Source organism: Ambystoma mexicanum, chromosome 1q, assembly GCF_040938575.1.
Source record: "Ambystoma mexicanum isolate Mex_15411 chromosome 1q, UKY_AmexF1_1, whole genome shotgun sequence".
In the NCBI taxonomy this organism is placed as follows: Eukaryota; Metazoa; Chordata; class Amphibia; order Caudata; family Ambystomatidae; genus Ambystoma; species Ambystoma mexicanum.
Window position 1 is genome coordinate 570,329,028 of NC_090922.1, and position 26,953 is coordinate 570,355,980.

A 26,953-nucleotide genomic window follows, 5' to 3' on the forward strand; every position below is an offset into this window, starting at 1 on the left:
GGTAAGTGGGGATGGGAGGGCGGGGGGTGGGAGGGGATTGTTTGGATTGGGTGCGGCCAGGGGAGGGAAAACACCTCGATCCCGGGCGGGGGAAGATGGCAGTCTCCAGCCATGTGGTGGCTCGGAGAAGGGATTACCCTATTCCGAGCCTCCTCTTTGGTTGAGTGGCTGCCACAGGTCCCCCACCCCCACCGGGGACATGAAGGAACGTAGTGGGGAGAGGGATTCATGGTTGGGTAAAGCCCCGGCGAGGGCCAATCAGATTGATTGTTACAATCTGATTGACCCTCGCCGGGTACTAATGCATAATAGAACCTTCTATTATTTCCAGCAGACGCTCATTTAGCCTAGAGTGCACATTTACATACTTCAGAGCATGACCTCATTTAGAATCTAGGTGAACCTCATGCCGAGCCCTCAGACCCTCATTTAGTCCTAGACGCAATCTCAGATATCCACTAGCAGACCCTCATTTGGCCCCTAACATAACACCATAACCACCTAGCAAATCCTAGTCCCACCCCCGGCCCCCGGACTCTATTTCTTTCATTTTGTACAGCCCTATATGATTATGAGCGCTAAAGCACCACCTAACAGCTCCAACTGACAGACACAGTGCAGGCTCCCAAATGACACCCCACTCCTCTCAGATTAGGTGAGCTGTCAACCTATGGACCTTCTGCTGCACTGAGATCCGGCCCAGGAGCAGCCCTACGTTCAGACTGATTGCTTCTCTCTTTGGATTGTTTGCCGCTTCCACCTATCCAATTCAGAATTACCTCACCTTGAATCAGCATCATGTGTGCCGCCTATACGCTGGCACTCCAGGCAGCCGCTGAACACCCCTGCACATAATGACGAAAGTACGCATGACTCAAGACTTATTGTCTTATACTTACTTTTAGGACATTTCAGGACATCTGGCTTCTGACTGGCTGCAGAAAACATTTGCAGCCAGATCCCAAGTCTTAGAAACGAGCCTGGTAGCCTGAGACAGTGTTGCATAGGTGGCAACATTCAACAGCATTCCCGATCAAACTATTGTGGTTCAAAAAAATCTATCATGGGTAACGTATGCAGGGGACTGCACAGGTGGGCTCATCATGTCAGCGCCCTTACCCCTGCATTGTGGAGTCCCACAGGGTTCTATCCTGTCACTGATGCCACGACTGGGAGATGTGGTTGCTAGCATGGGTATCAAGGTACACCAGTATGCCAACATATCTCAAAGTCTTGTCTCCACCCCAGGGACTCCCTTGGTGCCATCGAGGATTGGATGTCTTTACATGCCTTAAAATGAAATCCTTCTAAGACACATTTTCCCTTGGTCTCTTCCTCTTCTTTTTCTCCAACACCTTTTCAGGAGTGACTGGCCCCATGTTCTACTTTAGGTAACACCCCTACCTTGGCTCACTCTGTTAAATCCTTGGGTTTCGTTCTCGATTGGAATCTGAACTTCATGGTCCTGTTTCTTGACTTCGACACGGCTGCCCGGTCTTTGGTTCTTGCACACCTTAATTACACAATGCTATCCTCTTGCGTATTCGTGCTTCCACCCTAACTCTAAATCCTTTGAGGAAGGTATTGCACTCTTCTGCCAGTTTAGTTGGGGGCATGCAGAAGTTGAAGCATGTTAGTCGCTCCTACCCTTATTTTTCTTCACTTGCTTCCTGCTCACTCCCATGCACTTTGCATGGTGTGCCGCACTTCCTAGAAGGCAGTGGTGGTGGGTCAGCCCCATTATCTGGCTAATAAGTTGCACATTTCCGGGGCTCTGATAAAGATCAGAAGTGTTGATATTTTGCACCTGGAAGTACCGTGCTTTCAGACTGTTCTTTTTTAACTCAACAATTTTATTCTGATGCTCCTTAAGCTTGGAACTTTCTTCCAACTTCTATCTTCAGCCTTCCCTTCTACATATTCGAAAAGTTATTAACACATATTTATTTAAAATTGCCTATTCTTAGGCCTTTGTACTGCCAAATTGCTTTGTTTTCTGATTGCCTTTTGAGTTATGTATATGTTTCATGTGTATTTGAAGGTTTTGCTGTACATGTGCTGCCATTATTGCTTTTTTGTACAGTCCCCTTTGGCTTCGCCCAGTGTTTTTTGCGCTTTAAAATTCTTAAATAAATAAACTGCACAGAAGACGGCAACAACAAACACATGTCTTCATTAACTAAAATAGTCAGGGTGGATATTATCTCCAGGGAGTTGTATCTAGAGAAAGTTAATAGCAGGAAGGGTATTTTGGGGGAAAAATAAAGTGCTTAACAAAGTTCCAGAAAATTCTAGTCTCCCAAAGGTCCCATGTTGCGGGTCTCTAGGGGTTCCCAAAATTGGATGTTGTGGACTTCCAAGGGTCCCAAACTCTTCTCCCTCTCTCAGTCTCACGTTTTAGGGTTTCTTGCAACCATCTTCTTATGGAGACCAAGTAGATCTGTCCCCAGCCTGCAGGTTTTCTTGCGACTCCTTGAGGTGGGAGAGGTACAGCAGGAGTTTCTGCTCCATCAGAATGTCTAGTGTTCCCTCAGGTAATGCTGCTTCTTGGAGCTGCTGATCCCCTAGCAGCCAACAGGGATGGACACGGGGAGAGTCTTCTCAGCTCCCTGAAGGAGACTTGGCTATCCCTTCTGCTCAGGGTGCTGAGCTCACTCCCCTCCTTCACCTCTCTGAGCATGGTGTATGATGCTTGCCATGGGATTGTTCCTCCTCCCACCTCTAACACCTACCTAGGACAGGACCCACCAGAATTTTCCTGGCCTATCTCCACTCTCCTTTTGAATATCTTAACTCTCTTCCTTTCTTTCTCCCACGTCTCCTCCTGATATTCTTCTAACTGCTTAGTTTTCTAATACCACCTCCTAGTGACTGCTGGAGCAGCAGAGGCCCCCGCAGACCATCTGATGCTGCTGGACAGTCACACTTTTGCGGGCTGCAGCACCCCTGCTACACCACTAGCCCCATGATCATTACACAAAGTTCTTGTTGCTTTCATATTTTTAGGGACTGTTTCTAAGGAACTTGGGGTATACTTCCATGAAAATGTGGAAGCAAGCCCGAATGCCCTCATGAAAAAGATCCAAAACATGTGTAAATGCACAATGATGCGGACTGGAGAGGGTGGTAAATAAAACGGTCTCCCATTGTTTAAACCATATCAATAACTTTGAAGTAATCATTAATGTACTTCGAAGTGATTACTTCGAATTACTTCAAATTATATATATATCTATATATATATATATATATATATATATATATATATATATATATATATATATATATATATATATATATATATATATATATGTAGCTGTGGGTTAAGGGGTAAAAAGGCAGTGGGGAGGGGTTTAGTGGTGGAAGTGAAGGGGATGGGGGCATGCGGAGAGGCACCCCCAAATTAGAAAAAACCTAAAATTAAAGTACAATTTCGAAGTAATCACTTCGAAGTAAATTATCACAAAGTCATTTTTTCTGCGTGTTAACATGGAATTGATTAAAGCATAAGACCCAGTTCGAATGCATGAATGTTTGAACTTATTGGTGTGTGTGTTCGTTTGTGAATGTGTTTGGCGGGTGGGAGGGCTGAGACAATACATGCCCACTCCATTGGGTTGTGGCTCTGTTAGTGGATAGCATTTTTGTGTGCCTGCCAGGGGTTGACCGGTAAGTCACCATTTCCAGCAATTTGGAAAGGACTTGCATTTCAGTGGTTGTAGACATGCAAAGTGAATGCACAATGTTTTTCCGCAGTACACAGAGGCCAGGTGGGACTTACGTTTATCAGGGAGAGAAACGCCCTCAGGAACATGCCTACTGTTTTTTGAGGTATTGTGATGCCCAGTGAGGTGCCTTGGGTGCCTCAAGGGCACCCCCTGCTATATGGTGAGTAGTCTGCTAAGGTACCTTAGGGCATGACTCTCACGTCATAGCATGCCATGCCCAAAGGCATCATTTCACCAACATCCTAGGGAAACAGAAGAGCATCACGCAATTTTTGACTCCTATGACATCATAGGAGGTGGAGTCATGTAACTTTCATATAGTTGATAGGCTATTGTATTTTTATAGTGATAAACAATGCGTTGCGCACTGAGGCAGACATGGGCGGTAACAGCCCACCAGCCTGAGCAAGGCAGCCCCGAGCCAGGTGAGGACCCCACAAGGATTCATAGATGTTACTGGCCCAGTTAGCCCAAGTGAGCAGTGTTCATTGCTATTACCCAATTCAAGTCTTTGTCCCGGATGCTAAAAGACTTTTTAAGGGAAATTGCAACAGCGACTTTCATGTGTGCCCAATTTCTCTTAAAAAACAACTGCAAACTAAGGTGGCCTCCACCGAAAATAGTAAAGGGAGAATGTCCCTTTACTATTTCTATGGTGGCTTGGGAGAGAACAACTGTGGGCCTCAGAGACCAGGGCAGGTAAATAGGGTGAAGCTGGGTGGCGGATGGGAAGGGAGAGTGGAGAGACAGAGACACAAAGGTAGTGACACCAGGACATGAATGGTGTGGGGCCCACAGACGAGAGGTGCAGAGTGCTATGGCAAGCACACAATGGTGGCCCTGGAAGAGAGGTTCAAGTGGTCGGGAGAGAACAGAGGAGGTTATTGGCAAATTTCACCGATGTTCCTTGCCTCCTGACTATTCCGCACCTCTCCCTGGGTGCTAAAGAACAATCTCTAGTCAAGCAACGCGGCTAAAGTAGGTTGATACACAGAGTGAGCATGCACACACGACCCTACTAAAACTAGAATGAACTGAAGGCATTCTTACTCTGTGTATACCTGTTAGTCAGATTGCTGAAATCACAGTAGTTGCAAAGCAGTCAACAGGGGTAGCAAGCACCAATTTAGGGGTAGCCATCCAGCAATCACTCCTGCAGATGAACCCAAATGACGTCCCTGGCCATGCCTGAGTGGACCATCCAATCCTGTATTGTTGATTGTAGTTGGATATTTGAAATGGGAAAGGGAAGCTACAAGAACCGAAACACAAGGGCTGAAACCAGAAATTACGGTCCTACTCACACATAGCATGTGGGGCGTGAAATCTCTGCCTCCTCGGGGTACATGTGTTTGTATTGGCAACATCCATTTTGCAGGATGTGTCTTGTCACCTTAGTGTGCACTCACTCTGATTTGTGCACCCTGTTGTATGTGGTAGGGAAACGTGCAGAACATGTCTGTGAAGATATGCATTTGTCAGGTGATGTGGTTCCATGTACATACGAACGAGTCATGCCAGACATGTTTGCAAGACTCCATGATGCTAGACAGGTTGCCTTGAGCCAGGACCATGGCGTTATGGGTGGAGCTGGGGAATCCTGCACTCCAATGCACAAACAGCAGATCAACACCACAGACAATGTGCACACTGATGGAGTGCTGCATGCACCTGTTCCTTCTCCTGCCATTGGTCACATAAGGTCCATGTGTGTACAGGTTTGGGGCCCCACCACATTGAGGGAGGCCACTTTAGCATCAAATTGTGCTTTTATGTGATTGAAAGATTCTGCCTTAATGGGGCAGGCTATGTTGTGGTACTTCCTCTCATCGTGTCAGTAAATATTTGTGAAATTATTTGGGGGAAGCAGGGCTAGGTGACGCCATGTGCCAGGATTGTAGTGTAAATGGATTGTGTCTGTGGCATGGAAATGGAGATCACTCGGCATCTTCCATAGATGAGGGAGACACGATATTATAATTTCCCTATTGGGCTCAAGGTTGCACTCAAGTTCTCTCAGGAGCATGAACGTGGTGGGCAATTCCTGGCAGAAGATGTGGGGACCAGCTGGTCAGTGATGTCTAGGTTTTTCAGCCTTGGCCCGACACCCCACCTGGCCTTTCCCGCCTCCCTTTCTCCCCCTCGTTCATTTTTCACACTTGCATGTTCTAAATCGTCTCACGACCTAGTCAGAGTGTTTCTGTTTGTCTCCCTCCTTTCTACCCCTCCTGCACTTCTCCCCTCCCCCACTCCCCTTCTCATTCTATAGCACTTGCACGTACCTAATGTTTCAAGACCTTTCAAGAACGTTTTTGTTTTATACCTTTCCTCACCCCTTCCCACCTTATCTTGATGTGCCTTGAAACACAATTGCTGTATAGTGTTAGGTGTCCTGACCCACGTTTGAGCTATCATGCTGCAACATTTGGTGCTGTGGGCTTAGAAAATCCAAGATGACCAAAAAGCCCACATGTGCGCCAGAAACCAGGAGAACCACGCAGTTTGTGCGCACACCAAAATGGTTACCTAACTTGCCACCCACCAGTGTAAAGAAAGATCTTTGTTAACAAAATCCACTGTTACTGATGTCAAAAAGTTGCTGAAATCGTGGCTCATCGGACCACTTTAAAGATTCAACCCTTTTGTGGGGTTCCACATAAACATTTTACTGTAAGGAGCCCCATCAAAACAATGTTAAGCAAGGATTATTTACTACCATGTAAGAACTATTCCTGTTTGGAATGCATTCATCCAAGAAAGATCCCAAAAATGGATGCAGTACCAACAAAATCCTCAAGGCGGCGCTAGCGGTCTAAACTCTGACAGGAGAACTGAGTGCAGTTGCTGACAAAGGAATTTGACTCAGCTGACTTCAAAGGCTGCATTTTAATCAAAAATTAGCCACCTGCTGTTCCCAGAGGCCAGAAGCCTGGGAAACCCTCTCACCTCAAGAGATTCACACCACAGCCCAGGATATCACATGGTCATAATAACCAAATGCAAAGTGACCCCCTGGTCTGCTGACCTAAGCCTCCCAGAGACCACACAACAGGCTCTTGCACTTGAATAGAATATGTTGATTCTGACTGTTTCCTGTCAACAAAGGCCTGCCTGCCAGCAGAGGCATGGTTTCTGACCCACCCAAGTCTTGGAGGCAGACTCCAACAATCTGAGAACTGAATTGAAAGCAAAATATATATTTTACAAAAATACTGATAACTCTTTGTAATCAAATGACAGGAATGTATAACTTTGAGAGCCTTAATTTAAAAAATGTACCTTCGATTCAAGCCCAAACTCCAATTTCTGTGATGTTCTGGGGCAAAACCCTGCTATTTATTGACACCACATACTCTGTGTTTAAGCTAGAGATATGGGAATTTACTGGAGTAGGTATGGACAGCCTGTGTATATGTGTATAACTTTTAATGAAGAACCAATGTTGCATAACCCACTAAAATCGAAAATAAGTTGCCATTTTTTAATGCAAGCCCTCAGGAAGAGCAGAGTTTGAACAGAGTATACCTCATGTGATATGTGATGGGTGCATGTAATTTTAAACAACTGTGTATCTGTGCAATATGTATTTCAATCAAATATAGATTTGTGGGCAAACTGACCAGGGGAGGATCCTCTGACCCATAAAACCTACAGCATCACTCTGACTCACATTTCCTTCCCCCAATCATGGGAGAGGGGAGAATTGGGCCAATGACAAGTAGAAAGGGGCAGGCTTAGCTAGGCCCAGGCACACACCCACTTTCAAAACACATAAAAAGAGACTGCTGGGACAGGTAGAGACATTCAATTCCATTTGCTGCAGAGCATGCTGACCAACGACTTCACATCCAGAGATCCTACACTTAGACTTCCAAGCTAAACAGAGACTACAGAACTTTGAACCAAGAAGGCCCACTGCAAGCAAAAGTATTTGTCAGCAGGCCCAAAAATCATTTGCAGACTATTCACAGCCGGACCCAGCTGTTGATTCTGGCCTGAAACCCTGTGCCAGAAAGATCCAGAAGCAGTGCTGTACCCAGAGAAAGCAGAGCAGTATCCAGAACCAGAGGCCAGAGATCCAGAGTGACCCAGACCGCTGTTAGCAGAACCAGAGAGCTGACCCAGATCACTGTGAAGTGCCGAGACAAGAACCGGAGTCCAGTCCAAAACCTGACCGGATCCGTGGCGAGGCCTATTTCAAAATATATTGTGAGTACCTAGCAGAACTGTGCAGAACCAATCTCTTAGTTAAAATAATCTAATCCAAACTATTTTAATCTAACCAGAACTGCCTCCTAACTGTCACCTGTCATTTGTAAAGCTGCACCACTGTCATTTGTCAATTCTGCAGCTGCAAAGCTGTAACCTGTCGCTTTGAACTTTTAAAATTTCAAATCCGAAAAACAACCTTCACAAAATCGTTCATAACTCCGTAACTGTTTGGGCTAGGAACTTGGTTTAACTTACCTCTGAAAGCTTAGAATCGTACCTTTCCAACAAGCCTAGAACCGACTTCCTACTCCTTATACTTCTTCCGTAGTCACGATTCCCGCACTTGCGAATTTTGCCGCGATTTGCGATTTGGCCCGATTTCTTTACTTGTAAAAAGATAGCTGCTTTTGCCTGAACTGCTAAATTTCGTCTGCCTCTTAATCACCATCTCTGAATCATTGCTAAAGTGAGCCTGAACTCATCCCAAGTAGCTACTACTCACCCTGAACCTCCTAAAGGGAATTAAAAGCATTTTCAGCATATTTCTCACTTCATTGCCACCACATTCAAAGCATTTTGCCTGTGTTTCAAAACTCCCATCTGTTGTATAAACTGCTGGGGGGGAATTGAACTGAATTCTATTTGATTGCATTCCTAAGAACTGTGTGCTCTCATCTTCATCTCCTTACATTGCATAAAGGGGGGGTGAATTGTCCAAGAAAGTGATTACATTGTCTTTTGCTGAAATCCTATCAAGTTATTTTCTGTACTGCATTTTCATTCCACATTGCATCTATTTGAAACCATAAAAGTATTGTTGCTATCTTATCCATCCTATACCCACTCATCATTGATTATAAAGAAGTGTGCTAGTGCCAGACTATCCATTATTGATTACTGCTCAGATTAAGTGTGATATTCAATTATTAATTCATTATAAAAGTGTGATATATATATATATTGTTTAAATTCTCAAATAAACCTTTTAAACTTGCAAAACAGAACTACTTCTTGGCTCAGTGGGGTCAGGGGGATTCCAAGAGAGGGGTGTTATATAGGGGTAGTCATCCAGAACTCATGAACTGGACATAAAGATATATCAATAAGGGTTTCCATTCAGTATCCCAGACTAGGCATTGACTTAGCTGTAGTGTTGAATTGAATCTTCTTACAATAGTGTGCATTACATATAACCAATAAAATAAATAAATAACTCCTGGCTGTTTGATGGGTTGCCTGCAGGTTCATGCAAGTCGGGCTTGTGGGCTGCCTGCTAAGAATGCTGCTGCTTGTCCAACAGGGCTTGAGCTAGTGTTCCCCGAAGTTGCCTTATAATAATCGAAAAGTGTGCAACTCCTTCCATCGCACTGCAGTTTTCAGACAGTGGTGAATATGTGCTGTATATACTGCCCCCACCCCCTGATTGTTAGTTTATTCCATATGTGACTTGTTACAGTGTGTAGCATGGCTCGTACTGATGATCTGGGCCTCCTGTGTGACTCTCGTCCCCAGTTTAGACCTGAAGTTTCCCACACGCAGCATATACTTTACAATTTCAGCAGCAAAAGGGCACATCAATATTCATTAAACACACTGCTGAGCATAAATTGTAACATCAATGCTGGATGATCGATGTACCAGTAGGTGTTACCATTACACAGTTCAATAGTTAACATATTGACCTCAAAAGGGTCAAGTGCAGAATGGGCCCTGTCTGGATTTGAACCAGCAGGTGGCCGGTTGCTCACTTAACTCACAGACATAACACAGGGTTCGAAATTGAGGGGAGCTGGGAGCTATTTAGCTCCTACTTGTAGCCTAGAAGAGCCTGGTTAGCTTGACACCAACAGCCACCAGGAGCTACTTTTGGCTCCCCAGGCCAACTGATGCAGAACAAACACATCTATTGAACTCTGTGCGTTGGGACAATCTATAAATAAACTTCAGGACACATCTATTCAACGTGTAAAGCATAAGCGGTCATAAATAATGGACAAAATGATATTTGTGCACCTTATTTGGAAGTTATATTTACAGAGCGCTTTGTACAAGTTCCTTGTCCCACTGTGGTAGCTCCTGGTCACTGGTTAATGCTGGATACCCAGGAGCTGCTCTTAGCTCCTGCTTATAGAAGCTTAATTTTCGATCCCTGTGAACCCAACCTACATCCGGAGGATAATGAGCATCACCAACTAGACCACCTTAAGACGCAACCAAGAACAAAACAGGCCACTATAAAAAAAGAAAATACACTGCAACCTACTCAACGCCAGATCTATATCCAAACACACAACAAAGATCTACGATATACTTTGCGACGGGGGAATCGCCATCCTATTTATCGTAGAGACCTGGCAAGCTGAAAACTACAAAGTCATACTGCACAGTTGTCTACCTGACAAGTTCAAATGCATACAGGCAAACAGAAAAGGAAAAAGAGGAGGAGGACTTGCAGTGGCTTACAAAGAACACCTCAAAATAAAAACAGCCAACCCACTGAACATCCCAAACAGTGAATCACTCTTCCTTCCCCTGACCCTACACCCAAAACCAAACCTCACATTTATACTCATGAAATTACGATGCTTGGTGAAAAGAGCAACACACACAGCAGGACCCGCACTAGATGCAATCTTTGCCAATGAAAACCTGATCACAACGGCACCACCAATCCAAACACTATGGAGCAACCACCTCATTATATCCTTTGTGACCCAAATACCATCAAAAGCACCCAGCAAGCACCAAAAGAACCCCTAGATCTGGAAAAGAATCTGGAGAACCGTCAAAAGCAGTAACCTAGAAGAACAACTGCAATCCTCAAAGCCATCGATTGCAACCTTGGACGTAACTGACATAGACAAGAAAACAGACCTAATCCTGAAATGGATCGCACAAACAATAGATAGCATCTTCCCAGAAAAAAACCCAATCCCATCCCGAAAGAAAGCAGTGGAAAGATGGTTCACGGCCCACCTCAAAGCAAACAAACTGGAAACTAGAAACAAGAATGGAGAAAAAACAACTGAATAGAGGGTCCCTGGAATGCTCCTCTTCACGCCCATAAGCATGACAGCCAGAAGAGCCAGAAATGTGAGATGCCAGTCACTGTTTGGCCAGATCCCAGGAGGGCCAGTGGCATCCAAATATGCGAACAAATATTCTCTCAGACAACCATTCAAACCTTATGCAGCTGGTTAACCTAATTGGGTATGGATGGAGGTGCTTCACCGGACCTGCTCAACTAATTACAAGTATCTAGCTGTGCTAACGTCATTAGAGACACCACACGACATAGTAACATTAGCCATGTAGCAAACTCGTATCCATGCACAAAGTTACACAGACACACACCTGCACACACGAAGAACATGCTTACACAGTTCTGCAGATAGAGGACAGAAACATATACATACTTTCAAAAGCCTTTACTATTTTCTCTCATTAGCCAAATGCAGAAACGCAGAAACGCAAGGAAACAAGAGATGCAGAGCCAGCTTGCAGACGCTTATTGCAACTAACCATATGGAACTACAGGATTGTGTAATGGATCTGCAAGAGCCAAAATTCTACGAACCTATAAGAAAAATAGCACAATATAGACATATAAGCAATTATAGCATAACTATAGTAGAATTACATGAAGCCACAGGCATCAGAACGAGGGGCGAAGAAAAACAGAATTAGGCTGCACGAAGCACCAGGACAGGGCTCGCAGAACATTCCTAAGCCTTAGATACAAAATAGCAGAATGCAATCCTCACTAATTGCAAACCAGAAAGCCTAATTTTGCGATCTTCACCCGCGTGGTGCAGCAGAGCCGAACAATGGCCATTTACTCGTGGTGGGAAGAGGAGCAGTTCCCAGCGAAGAAGACATGAAGTGATACATGTATTGTTTTACAACGTTGCAACCCGACAGGCACTCTCTAAGGCCAAGAGGTAATACTGATGGCGACAATGGGGACACAAAGTCTTTCTCATCACCATGAGAAGGTTCATGGAGCGCTGAGCACAGAGCTGGGTCCCAGGCCTGGGGAGACCTGCTCCAGCCAATCAGGGAACACAAATCCAGGGGTGGATGGCAAAGCGCAAGGGCCAATGGTAATCCTGCGACCCTGCACCAATGTAATAGATAATTTCTGGAGAAGGTTCAGGCAAGCCACCTGACATGAGAGGGCCAGTTAGATAACATCTATATGTGCCGGCTATAGGCAATACCACTCCAACCACCCAATCATGCATGCTCTTAGGTTTTTGGGGAAGATCCCTGATTTGTGACATCAGACCTTGACAAAAGTCCCTGACATAGGCTCAGGAGCTGTGATTGCTGGAGAATTCCGTTTTCCCTGTATGATCCCTGTCTGCTATAGAAAATAAAGGACAGTTCTAACTTGCCCTTGGCTGAGTACTCCCACTATATAACGGGGGAGGGTTTGTTGGGCCCTGAACTGAACGGGTGAATGCGTGATGTGAACCCCAATCCTCGCTGGTATACCTAAACAACACTACGACCAAGCCAAAAGAATAACATATCAAAAACAAATCTGAACTTACAAAGTGGAAATTCTCAAAGCGAAAAGAAATACTACAACGACCAGATCACAAAAGACCCCAACACTCAGAAATAACTATTTAACATTGTAAACGAGATGAGAAATCCCCCTGGATGCAATAACACACAGGTGCCCTCACTAAAATGATGTAATGTTCTTGCAGATCACTTTAGGAACAACATCACCAACATACATCAGATCATACAAAGTAGACTGATCAACCAGACCGTTCAGCACTTCCAACCAACCCTGGCCCTTCATAACAGATTAAGTTACACACAAATGTCAAGAGAAAAATTCTGCAGCTTGGTCACCAAGGCAGGCTCCCCAATGGACCTCTGTCCACCAGACATCTACAAATTGATCCTTACACAGGGTGCACCATCTGAATACTACCCAAACCTCTTCAATCTGTCCCTTGAAATGGGGAAAGTACTGCAAGCCTTCAAAACTGCCTACATCAAACCTCTCCTCAAAGATACAATGGGCGATGTGGAAGACCTCTCAAACTACAGACCGATCTCAAATATTCCTTACTTGACAAAACTATCAGGGATTTATGTCTACAAACAAATAATGTAAAACGTTGAAAATTACCAACTTTTGGACCAGGCCCACATAGGATTCAGACCCATGAAAGGAACGAAGACGGCACTACTCTCTATATGGGATGACCTAAAGACCAACGCAGACTCCAGCACGAACTTGGCACTGATACTACTTGACAACTAAGCAGCATTCGACACAGTCAACCATAACACCCTCTTCAAGAGGTTGGAAGAAATAGGGATCAGCGACACAGCGCTGCTTTGGACTAAATCCTTCTTGTCCAGAAGAACAGAAACAGTATGGCTAAAACCATTCAAATCCGCACCACGCAACATCACCTGTGGAGTTCCACAAGGCTCCTCGTTATCCCTGCTACTCGTCAACATATTTATGACGCCACTAATCAACCTCATCAAAACACACAGCTTCACATGATACAGCTACGCAGATGATACCCAAATCATGTACAAAATCAGCGATAAAAAAGAGGAAAACCCAACGCTAACAGACTGTCTCAAAGAACTATAGCAATGGATGAACACTAATAACCTCAAAATTAAGACGGAAACCATGATTATACCCCAAAACAAAGGAAACAATCAATAAATTCTGTGGCCCACAGAACTGGGAACGCCACCCACACCATCCAAAGTAGTCAAAAACCTTGCCTCCTAATGGACAATAAGTTAACACTAGAACTTCAAGTAAATACGATAATTAAGAAATGCTCATTTCATCGTCACTTGATCAAAAAGATTCTTCCCTTCCTCTCCTTCCCACACAAAATGCTGGCCATCATCTCCCTCATCATGTCTAGGATAGACTACGCCAAAAGCGTACACCTCAGAATGCCGGACTACTTACTAAGGAAACTGCAGCGAATACAGAATGCAGCTGCCGGACTTCTCAAACTCTCACGAAGCGACCGCATCACACCAGCGCTAAGGATGCTACATTGGCTCCCAGTCAAAAAACAAATCGCCTTCAAAACAATGTGCCTAACACACAGAGCAATCCAAGGCCACAGAGCCGAATTCATACAAAAGAAAATCACCATCTACAAGCTTAGAAGAACACTTAGATCCAGAAATGACATTTGCCTAGAACCTAAACCATACACGAGGAAAAACATTGGTAGATCAGCATTTTCATGCATAGCCGTAAAACTTTGGAACTCCCTCCCCAGAGAAATACAAACTATGGAGGACCATCTAAAATTCAGAAAACGTCTAAAAACCTGGCTCTTCAGCTCTGAAGGGAATGAAAACGACTGAACAACACCCAAACACAATGAAACGACACACAACAGAAAAGGAGTGGGGAGTAGGCAGGACCGGAGTGGAGGGTAGGGGAGAAGAGAAGCATCTAACTGGGAAGGGTGGTTGGAGGCTTGAAGTGTATCTCTTCTCCATGGAGGGCCCAAGGTGGAAACAGGGGAGGGAGATTTGTCCCACTAAATGGCACCACTGATGCTGTGAAACTCGTCACACATAAAGTATGCGGCTGGACGCAGAAACCATGCAGCTCTCGGACTGACTGTGGGGCATAAGGAACACATCATTCCTGGAGGAGCCCATGGGGATGGTAGTTGCTACACACTAGAATAAACAACAGGGGAAGGGATATGGGTCGCATTTAATCAGAAAAGCAGGGACAGGAAATGTACTGCCACTAACTAAACGTACTAAAAACTCACCTTCTCAAGCTCTGAGCTAAAACAACATACCTCTAGAGCACCACAAATTGCACGCACTTCAGAAACACTGCAATAACGAAATAAACCACACATAATCTCACCCGACACCACATGCCGACTACCGACCGAAAAAAACACCTACGCTCAGTGACTGGTTTCTCCAAACTGGAGCTGCCAACAGCACATCACAGCTCTCTTGCTCTTTTTCCCACTCAGTCCTACTAACATACCCGCCACCCTCCTTGCATTACAGATTCGCCAGAGCGCCAAGAGACCACGCAGGTAGCAACAGTGCGTGGTATAAGAACCTTTAACATAACATAACACTGAGCTACCTTGTCTTTTTCCCTCTCTCCCTTAACGATTGCTCGGGGGACGCTCATAGCGAATGTCCTTTGGGTGCATAAGTGGTGCTGCACTATACTAATCTCAAAAACACACTTATGCATGCTCAGTGACCGGTTTCTCCAAACTGAAGCTGCCAACAGCCCATCACAGCTCTCTTGCTATTTTTCCTGCTGAGTCTTACTAACATACCTGCCACCCTCCTTGCATTACAGATACGCCAGAGCGACAAGAGGCACGTAGATGGCAACAGTGTGCAGTATAAGAATCTTAACATAACACCTTGGGCCTCATTACAACCCAGGTGGTAAGAGATTACCGGTACCGGTAAGGGCACTGGTACCGGTAATCCCTTACCGCCCTACTACGAGTTCCCTTTGCGGGTCCTCCCTTAACGCCTGGTTTTACCAGGCGTTAAGGACAGGACCCGCAAAGGGATCTTAGAGCTAATAACGGTACTGCAATTTGCGGTACCGTTATTACCTCCCTCTCCATTCCCATTGAGCCCTATGGGGGCTCAATGGGAATGGGGAAGGGCCCTGGTGAATGGGGAATTACCGCCCCGCCAACCTTGGAATGGGGCGGTAATAGCTCCATTCACCAGGGCGGAGTCGGTGAGGTTTTGGAGGCAGCCATGGCACTAATAGCGCCATGGTTACCTCCAACCTCGTAATGACCCTCATCTCCCTTAACGATTGCTCAGGGGACGCTCATACCAAATGTCCTTTGGGTGCATAAGCGGTGCTGCACTATACTAATCTCAAATGTTCAATAAATGCATTTTTTATTCCTAATCTGCAAGTGGTCAAAAGCAGTGAGCTGGGTGTAAAGTCAAGGTCTTCACCAGAGATGACACTGAGAACAGGCAACATCTTTACTGAAGTTCCAGCCTCAGGTACATGGTATAGGTATACAATTAGGGAACATCCGGTAAATCACATGGGGATAAGATCCACCGGCATGCTCTCTCAGTCAGCCCATCTTCCAACTGACCCTCTCAGAACCATTCAGAAGATAAGATTCTCACACACAGCATCCCATGCCAGCCACTCCTGCATTCCATGCATACAGGGCAGGGTGCAGAGAAAGACAAGCGACAACACTGGGCCTCTGCCTCAGAGTGAAGAAGTAGTTCAGTTAACATAACTATGCGCACAAATGCACAATATAAAACTGAACCGCCTGCAGCTATGCATAGCAATAGCCACATTCGCCCATCTTGGTGACACTCAGTTTCTCATCCTTTGAAGCGTGAGAGACTGATTTGGCAACGCTAGTCTTCCAGCAGAGGCCAATATGCACAGACTCGAGGAAACTCCACACTGCTTCTCTCGCCTCTGTGCTTTCTAGTGCTGCTGAAGTTTATTTCACCTACAGTTAGCCAAAAGTACAAAGAATGTATGTTGAAAAAAGATCAGGGCGAAAAATGTCCTCTCCCGGCGGTGGCCCCGCCCTGCACAGCAGAGCTTCGACGACGTCCGTTCCTTTGCGAGCCGTTTTGGCAGCACACATGGACCCCGGTTACCAAGCGATGGCTTCTCGCAGTCTCCACCCTCCACGCAACCCGGGCCGTCCTTTCTTCCTCCTACTACCCGCTAATGTTAACAGAGCTCTGGGGCCGAGTACAAAAGGCCTTGGCGGAGAGACACGGCTGCATCCCACCCTTGCTGGCCTTGGCACGCACACGCAACGGCCGGGCTCCCAGTGCCCCTCCTGCTGCGTCTCCGCCTGGGCCCAAGCACCCGAGCCCGAGCGGCCAACGAGAGGGACATCAGGCGTCAGACATTGGGCGTCCGTCAGGCATTCCGTGGTTTTCTTCGGGGGCACTTGATGACTTTTTCTCCCACTTGCCGTTCCTCTCGGTCCACGCTTCGTCGAGTCGAGGTGTCTTCTTCGCGGGCAGACTCTGGCCGCCTAAGAAGGGACGAGGACACCCAGAGCTGGCGACTCTCGCTGGAGTGTCACCGAGGTCTTCACCGCTGCCCACTTCGTGACAGATTAGAACACGTGCTAAATTCACCCAGGTACATTTCTTTTGCTTCAACCTCCAGCTTTGTGTTGTTATTTGGGCTTATATAGAGCATTGGCGCCAGTCTCGCACTCTCTTGGCGCTTTAAGTAGAAGGTTACAATTTGACGCTTTGTTTTGCGATAGCCGTCTTCATTTCAGAACAGCATACTACAGACATCGCACACGCCTAGACGCTGTAATCTCTTTTGGAGCGTACTGTATGTGGTGTTATTATTGACTTCCAAGAGGCTGTCAAAATGGCAGAAGCCGCACTATAAAAGACCCAGTTACGATATATAAAATCCCTCCTCTCAATGGCACTCATTTGATCAAGCTCAAATGGATAAAAGGTGGAGGTAAACCGAGTTGGGATTTGAACCTGTGGAGAGAAACAGGTCTCTGCATTGAAGTGGCGCAGGCTTTCCAAGCTGGTATGTAATGGGCATCTCTTCTGACAGTATCAGCGGCCGCCTTTGCCACGATGTCGCCCTACGTGGAACAGTATTTGCTTCCCCCACGGGCTTCAAGAAATACATCCTCCCCACCCAGGAAATACAATGCCCACACCCCTTATCAATATGAAACAACATGACAACATACGGGCTGCCTTCCTTTGCCTCCCATTGCTGCAGTATGTACGAAAGAAAACCTGCAAAGCGCACAGACTACAAGCCAGAAACACTGATTAAAACGGCCACAAATCCGCAAACATGTTCACAAAGTACGCATGGGTACAATGTAGTGTGTTTGATATAATTCATTTTCAGGATCCATGGAAAGAACATGTTTTTATTTGGAGTATACCAACAGCAAAGCGCATCTAAGGGAATGCCAATGTGTGTGGATAACGTGTGAATGTCACATATTGCACAACATTCATTTGTTGTGGTGCAATAAAAGGGGCACCCATTTATTTTCTGCCATTTGAATGGGCTACCTAATTGTCGATCAAAATGGATGTCAGCAACTGGGTCCAGTAGAAGGCAATTGTGATACCGCCACCATTGCGGTAATTAGCCTTAGCTGGCTCATGCTTTTCTCCTGAAGGCACAGTACCCTTGTATAAACGTCAGTTAACAACTTCCAAATAGATTGGATGCAGTTGCTCATGGGTGTGTGTGCAACACCTGATTTTCTATCAAGGCAGGTCCGGGAGTGATTCTATTTGGTATAGGGCATTCCATTGTTAAAACCCATATTGTACACTGGATCCAGTAGATAGCAATTGAGATATCCCGCCATTGCTGGAGTTGAAACTTTCCTGGCTCAAAAACGTTGTGTGCATCCATTCCAGTTGACTTATTCCAAATGGTTTCTACTGGATCACAGATGGGTGTTTCTACTTGTCCTGAATTCCTATCCAGATAGATCTGGGGTGATTTTTTTTTTCCAGGTGAATTCCATTAATAAACCCTTTATGTTACAACAGGATGCACTAGAAATCATTTCTTAGATGTTGATTGAGTTTCACTAGCATGAGCAAATCACAGATTTGATGGAACCACTTGCAATAGTATACCTGTGATCAGCCTCTATTGTCTAGTTTTTTTTTTAAAAGCAAGGTGTTCTTTCTGTTAGAAATTCTACTTTTCTGTTTTCCAAATAGTTTCTAATGGAGCCAGTGGCTGGCATATGTTTTTTGTGTATCTCATGAGCTGCTATGAAGGAAGTTTTATTGGTGAATACTGTCCCTCCCAGTGCCTACAGCCGGCTCCATTTGCCTGCCAGTTGATCGACAGGCAGCATCATGCAAGCTCAACACTTTACCCTTCACCTCGCTAAATTACCATCCCTTTTCCCTGACCTCTCACATTTCTTTCCCTCACTCCTCACCAACCCTCATTCTCTCACTCCTCGCAGACACTTTGCAATGCATATACCAAAGCTCCGCCAATGTTTTTTCATATCTATACTAGCAAAAAGGGCCCGCACTTCGCACGGGTTCTGTAGACAGACATTATAGCACTCTCATCAATTGTTGACCATTACGGAGCAGACGTGGAGGGGAGGGGAGGGGAGAATTGGCGTGCACTCTCCCCACATGTCTCCTCATCCTGGCGTGGTGAAGTATATTGCAGTGCAGATATCTCGGATACAGCTTAGAAACATGGTTTTTGAGGTCCAAAGGACGTCAAGTTTTGTTCCTCGCGTCGAGACAGTTGCAATGAGATTTTCCGGTCCTTATAAAACCACATTGAAGTTTTGCATGTTGTGGTGCAAATATCTCAGAAACGGTGCATCTTAGCACCTGGAAACATTGAAAGTTCTGTTCCTTGCGTCCAGACACTTAAAATGTGCTCTGTCCCGTCCTTCTACGACCACCTTGATGTTTTGCCGCTTCCAGGCAACCATCTCACGTGTGCAGGGGCTGAAATCCATGGAACTGGGTGGGGCGTCCACATGTAATGTAGCCAGTGACATCCAGAGGGTCCTAACAAGTAACTGTGCACAATTTGGTGCAGATTGGTGCAACGGTGTGGAATTGTATGAGGAACAAACAAACAGATTTTCTGTTTGATTTTTATAGATTTTATGCAGCATTTTTTAAGGTGGTCACTGTTTTATGCACTCCCAACATTGACTCAGGCACACAGAAAGCAGGTGATATGCCCAAGATTTTACAATTTTGGTAATACAGATAATCCAGCTCTACTCATTCCAAATTATACACCTGCACCTACAACAATTTTACACAACTATGAATTGTGAAAAAAACAAAAAAAACACAAATTGGAAATTGTCATATGAAGGAAATTTACCAAGCTTCCCACCCAAATATGTTCTAAGTATTGGGTAGAAATGCTTTTAATCTGGGGACAGAATGCAACATATAACAGATCGATTTTTATTGCCTTTCCGCGACCCATCCCAAGATAATCGCCTCACTCATACATTGGGTCTCATTACGAGGTCATCAGTAAGGTGCCACCGGCGGGTTGCCACCGACCCCAAAACACTGTTTCTGGCACCTGACTTCTCTGTGCCAATGGGACATTACAAGTTCCGGCGACGCGGGAAGTCAGGCATCGGATTTGGTAAGTCCCCATTCCCATGGAGTAGAGCTCCATGGGGATGGGGACTCGAAAGCACAAGCACTGTTACTAACGGTGCAGGTGCTTCCGTGACAACTCTGCCTACCGGGGTAGTTGGGCCTGGCAGGGACAGACCTGATGGGCGCAACGGTCGCTGAAGACAGACTTGGATTGTGCGGCCCAGAAACAAGGGTGCCAGTAAACGTACCGGCACCCTTGTTTCCGGACGGGACCTCCACACTCGTAATGAGGCCCATTGTAGTTTATCGTTTGACATTTCTGTAAAAGGACAGTAGCTCATAATTGAACCTGACAACATATGATAAGGTATGTAAAAAACATGTTAGATAAAGCAAGTGTGGCACACTTTTAGAGGAGAAATGGCCACAAAAGAGAATGGGCCTCATTATAATAACAGCGGTAGCTGTGCCGGTATAACAGGCATGGCTGCCGCGGTATCATTATTTTTCCGGCACCCAGGAATGGCCAATTACCGGGTCATTATGGCCCCTCCGATGCCGGTAATTGCCCATTCCTGGGCGCTGGAAAAAATGCTCCCCATTCCCATTAAGCCCCATAGGGTGCCGGTGCATCCGGCATGATCTGTTCACGGGTGTCTGTACCCTCAAGCAGAACTCGTAGCTTGCCGGTACAGTAACAACAGTACCGGCAAGCTTACCAGTAGCGTTGTTACTGTACCGGCAAACTTGGAATGAGGCCCAATGTCTATCTTCAAAAGGCAATGCAGTAAAATAGGTGGATTCAATCAGAACTGCATCCATGGTATTCAACAAAGCGGAATGTCAATTACAGGAAGGGATACGTTGTGAATTAAGATTTCAGAAGTTGACAAACTTGATGAAACAATGCATGCTTCCAGGTATCAAAAGAGGTGATGCAGAACTGCTTACAGGTTGACACTGGACAGTATCTGTAGACTTTTCTTTGTCCCTACAAATGTGTTGGGGGGAGAAAAAAGAGAAAAGGGCAATAGCTTTCTTTTTTGTTTATGGGGGGCCTGGATCTTGAGTGCTGGGTCAGTATGCAATAACAAGGTGCGTCTTGAAGGGAGGGGTAGCCTGGTTTCTACTTTCCTTGTTCTTGCCTACAAATATGTTGCCATGTGAGAGAATTTTGCAGACAGAACTAATTCACCTATGATCACATAATCTGATAAATTGGGGAAGCTAAAATAAGAACTGAGGTTTCCTAGTTCCACAGTTGACCCCTCACTTACACCGTAGGCCAGCTCCCCTTGCTAAAAGGTCACAGGGTATTGATAACCGTCCCTTTTATAGCCCAGACAAAAACCCCCAAGAATGTAAGTCAGCTATTGTTTCTGACTAGACAAGTAATTTTTTTCTCATTATTTGTTGTGTATTGAACCTGCCTGTAGAGTGACTGTGTGTGTGAGTGTGGTTGTTTGTGTATGTGTGTGTGTGTGCGTGCATGCGCATGTATAAAGTTGGGGGGCTGTCATTTTATCCAGCCTTTTTGAGTTAAATTATTAACAACTGGTGCAGAATCCCATGTACACGGGCCAAAGGTCTGTTGGGCGGAGGTTTCCCATCATTGTTTTTGTTGCATTCCCATTGAGCGGCTTAATCAAATGAGTTTCTGTTTATGTTGTTTTAAAATGTATATATTTTCGTAGTATATGCAAATTGCAGTATGCTTTCAAAGTAGCATCCCTGTCTTGGGCCTTTTCTGCAGCTCATTGTATGTTATCATTGTTAAAATACAAATTTTGTTTGCCTGGAAGTTAAACTTGAAGTCTTATTATTGTATGCATATTGTATTGACAATGCCAGCAATCCTGTAGTTTGACAAACCCACTGTGCTTCCAGTGTGATAAACCCCAAACCCACAATAGTATGCTAGTATGCGCAATCACAATATATGGGCAGTTCAACTATACAACAAGCTTGCAAATACTCCCCGTTGGCAAATCCCCGAAGACCAACCAGTTATATTCCCAGCTCCACAAACCCAGTTTGATAAACCCCACAGTCCAAATTTGATAACCCTAGTATATTATCAGCTAGCACAATCCTATTATATTCCTAGTTTTACAATCCATCTACACACCCTGTTTGCAAAAAGCCCAGTCTCTCAACCCCAGCATACTTACCATTTTGCAATCTCAGTGTACTCCAAGGTGCATTTACACGGCACAATTTCAGTTAGCTGACCCCAGCAAAATCTTGATTTGCACCATGCATATCTAGACTATATCCAGTTTCAAAATGTCAGTTTGCAACCCCTACTCAGTGGCAGTTTGACAACGCAAAAGATTCTCAGTTTACACAATAACATTGTATTGTCAGTTTTCACAATCCCAGTATAATACAAGGTTCACACTCACAGTATAAAAACTGTTTGACAACCAAGCATATTCCCGTTTTGCACAATCCTAATATATACACATTCTAAATGGATTCCGAGTAAACTCATTATTTTACCATCCCGGTATTTTCCAAGTTTTTGCAATAACAGGATATTCACAGTTTGACACACTCATTATGCTCCCTGTTTTCAATCCCAGTATGCGCACATTACTATCATAAACGCTTTTTTTCACTTTTTTTACTGCTTTTTCCGCCACTTGTAATAGCCTGGTATTGCCGGGATATCAGGCGGTGGAAACGGTAGGTGTGTTTGCCGGTATCCTGGCGGATTTTCCGCCAGGATACCTGCAAACCTATAATGACGCCCTATAGGCCGGAAAAAAAAGACTTGCAGCATTTAATCAGAATTAGGAATATAATAGGATTGTGCTAGCTGATAATATACTAGGGTTATCAGGAAGAAGCGTAAAACGTATTAGTTAATTAATTAATATTTTATAACAGACTTAATACCGTAGATCAAGCTCTAAGCGCAGGAGACGTATCACAAATGTATACGTTCAATAACTTCTCAGGGCAAAGATCACAGCTCGGGCCTGATACTCCTAAAATCATGTTGATTTCATTTACCAATTGACAGCAATATTTCCAGTGTTAAGAAAAATAACATTTTAGGGCCTCAGTATGACCCTGCCGGTCTTGGTAATACATTGCCGGTATTAAGATATACCGGCACTTTACTGGACCGGCAGATTACAAGTATGCTGGTGGGGGTCACCTGACTCACCTCTAGCCAAGACCTGAAGGTAACTCAGGCCCCCACTGGCATAAAACAGCCAGTGTTCTGAGCAACGATATTGCTGAGAATAGAAGCAGATCCTGACTCCACGGAACAGGGTTTACTGCTTTTTCCGCCACTTGTAATAGCCTGGTATTGCCGGGATATCAGGCGGTGGAAACGGTAGGTGTGTTTATACCTGCAAACCTATAATGACGCCCTATAGGCCGGAAAAAAAAGACTTGCAGCATTTAATCAGAATCAGTAGAAGTCAACTTTGGATGGATTAGCTGTGCTTTAGGGGAATGCATCTGCAGTGGAATGCTCAGAGAATAATTCCATTAATTTAAGTTGGATACCACTCTGTGAAGCCTCGTGATCATAAGATCATGAAAAGGGTGTAAGGACGGATGCTATGATACTGTGTGCAAAGCAGCAGACAATGAATGCTTGTTCACGTTGGTAACAAAAGGGACAGCAATTTGTGTTTTCCTCCTCTTGTGTCTAAGTGCTAGGGTTTGTCCTATCTGAAGTAGGCTGGATCTTAGTGTTGGCCACTTCCGACCGCAGATAACCAGAATCCACAGCAGGCGGCTATCTGCCATCCTATTGGAATTAGGTAGGATGTGAACCCGGTTGCTCATCTTGTGAAGTTCTCGCTCGTCTATTGTTCCTTCAGATCTGTTAATCCAGAGAGATTTAACCATTCTTTATTTATTTATTTATTTCCATTTTTATAGGGCGCTACATGCCCATAGGCCTCAGAGCACAGCATGAAAGATGTGGAGAGAAAAGTCAATGAACAAGGGGGTTCTATTCAGATTGGTTAAAAAGGAATGTCTTCACACATTTATTAAAGGCAAGCAGGGAGTGAGAGGTTTTAATGCTTCTGGGCAAAGCATTCCATTCTCGTGGTGCGTTAAACTCAAAACTACAATAGTTTTTCAAGCAGGGTTTCGGCTGTTTGAGCAAATGTGTGTCGCAGGAGCGCAGAGTTCTTATGCGGAATGAAGATTGCACATGTGAAGAGCACTGCAGAAAATGCAACCCATTTTATAACTGTACAGATGCAGTAACGCAAGTAGATTAAGTGATCATAAAGGCTAGCTATATGCAGTGAATAGACTGTAGGCAGTGCTGCCATTATATAGAATTCTGGACGTCGTGTCACATATTTAGCAAGCTCAGACCATGAAGAAAGAAGGATCGGAGGGCTGTGTTGCAGTAAGAAAGCAGCGGGAGATCGAGGAAAGGCCTGAAATAGCTCTCTGGCCTGGTGTCAAAGGATGCAGCGGCCAAGAACGGTTATCTATCCTTGAAGAACAGTGAACGTGAGAAGCTGAATCAGCCCCTGTTAAGGTGCAAGAAAGAACACCATGAGTGCTAAGTTTATTAATTCAAGACAATTAAATGCTGCAAAACAGGCTGAAATACGGTCTCCTGTCACATGAGTCCAGGATGGAAATAGGAGTTGGGCATACAAACCTGAACTGCGATAAGAGTGTGCCTATACTCCCTTTATTCTCAGGAGCAGTGATACTTTGCAAGGACAAGTTCAAAGACAATCTTAATGGGAGAAGGCATGAGAGATGTTGGGCTAATTGGGTGGGGAGACACGGTCAAGTCCACCCACTGGCACCTGGGGTACCAGTTTACGTGCTGCTAGTAAGCAGAATGTTCTAGAATGGTACAAGCATGCCAACCAATAGTAGAGGGCCATATAACGAAGGGCCTCATAGTGTGATAGCCAATGGTGTATTGTGTATCTAATAACTAATGAAGATGACTTGCACTAGGGGTGGGCATAAGTTGTCCACCTAACTGTAGAGACCGAATCACAACCCGATCCCTTAAGGTAAGTATACTTAGATGGTCGGCTTAAGCCAATCACAACTCCCCGTAGGTTTTCTTAGTTTGCCATGTAGTATGACATCACGTATGACGACATTTTAGTACTTAAGTATGTTTTTTATGCAAAATAATTGAGAGCACGATCGAACGTCTGTTGATGTCCGTTGTAACTCCCTGTTTTAGACAATTGAGAACAAAACAGTCTGAGGAGACATTTTGCCAACTTCCTGAGTCATTCTTATTATTTGGTGTAAGAGTTATTCTGCATCCCCGTCCTTGTATGATGTGTTACTAATTAAAAAGGACCCCTTGTGGGTTCAGATACAATCCATTTTGCTGCATTAGTGGAAGAGTTGGCCATGGATAATAATCTATTGTGAAGTAGGTTGTGATCAATGATGTCGAAAGCTGCTGAAAGGTCTAAGAACAGTAGCAGCGTGGGTTGTTTTCTTTCGATAATATCCGTGATATTGGATTTAAGGTCCAAAAGAGCTGTTTCGGTACCATGCTGTGCCCTGAAACCTGACTGATTTGGATGAAGGATGTTCTGTTCCTCTATGAATTTCTGCAGTTGAATATACGCCACTCTATCTAGGATTTCCAATAGCTAGGGAACGTTGGTGATGGGTCTATAGTTTTTAGATATGGAGGGGTCGAGAGAGGCTTTTTTCAGAAGGGGCGTGACCCAGGCTTCCTTCAGTACCTCGGGCACTATGCCAGACTGAAAGGAGGAATTGACAAGTTTTGTGATCCATTATAGAAGCACGTCCAAAGAGTTTTTTTGTATGTCTGGAGGTCACACATCACTGATACAAGAAGTGGATTTCATTGTAAGAATGAAATCAATTTCTTGTTCAGTACATGCGTGAAATTCGAATTCAAAAGTGTTAACAGCCTGGGTATTACTTTGGCAGTTTGCACTAAAGCCATCTTTTTCACTGAGATTGGCGAATTGTTTGGCAATAGCTTGACGATGTCCTTTGATTTTATGTGTGAATTCGTCCTGAATTTGTTGACACCATGCATTGTCCCTAATGATGGGTGGGAAAGGAGAAGTATGGTCTTCAATGTCTTTCAGGACTTTGAATAGTTCTTTTGAACTTGATTTGGCGTTATCTGTTCTGGTGTTATAAAAGTTCTCTTTGGACTCAATAATAATCCTCTTGTATTTTTGGACAGATTGTATTTTTCCAGAGTGGTTGGACAAGGGTTCTTCCTCCATTCACGCTCATGAATTCTTTTAGTTTATCTAGCTACAACAATGTTGTCAGAAAACCAAGGTATGTTAGTAGCTCCAGCATTGGTGATTTTAGTTTTGGGATGGAATTTGGCAAAGGGACCGCATTGTACCTAAGTGTTCTCGCATAGTGTCACTGAGGAACTTTGTAGCCCATGGACATATCACAGACACATTTTTAAATGTTTTAAAATGTAATGGAAGAAGAGTAATCAAATAAAATTGGAGATATGTTAGTCCTTTTCCTCTAAATATTCCAGGAGGGGGTATCATTTACTATTGCAACCCCAGTCCTAGAACATTTGGGGAAAGTGTTTGATTTTGGAACCTGGTAGGTGAAGCAACACAAAGTCCCCTGGGGGACTTTTGAGAGAATACTGAGGTCAACTGCAGAAGGGCACATTCCTTTGCACATATATCTCTTGGGATTTTCGAGTGCAGTTGGACATGGGACTGCACCACCTAGAAGCCCAAGCAAGAGCTGGCTTCATTCTAAACCCACCTTGGATATGGCCCTTATTTCATTAATTTTGGGTTACAAAAGCTAAGGCCAAGGGGGCAAATTCAGTATTCTTTTGAGAAAAGGATTTTCTACCTCCTGTAACTGGTTGG

The 26,953-nt window shown here is 44.7% G+C and overlaps 1 protein-coding gene across 3 annotated transcripts in view; it reads left to right on the plus strand.

Annotated features, from left to right (window-relative positions):
• Positions 1 to 26,953, plus strand: part of CCDC190 (coiled-coil domain containing 190) — a 442,790-nt gene that overhangs the window by 244,276 nt on the left and 171,561 nt on the right. The window contains exon 1 of one of the 3 annotated variants that reach the window (XM_069641054.1): positions 16,590 to 17,109. The exons of the other annotated variants lie outside the window; for them this stretch is intronic. The gene's annotated coding sequence lies outside the window, so the exon portion shown is untranslated. Of the gene's footprint in view, positions 1 to 16,589; positions 17,110 to 26,953 lie in introns of those variants that run through there. 3 annotated transcript variants of the gene reach the window in all.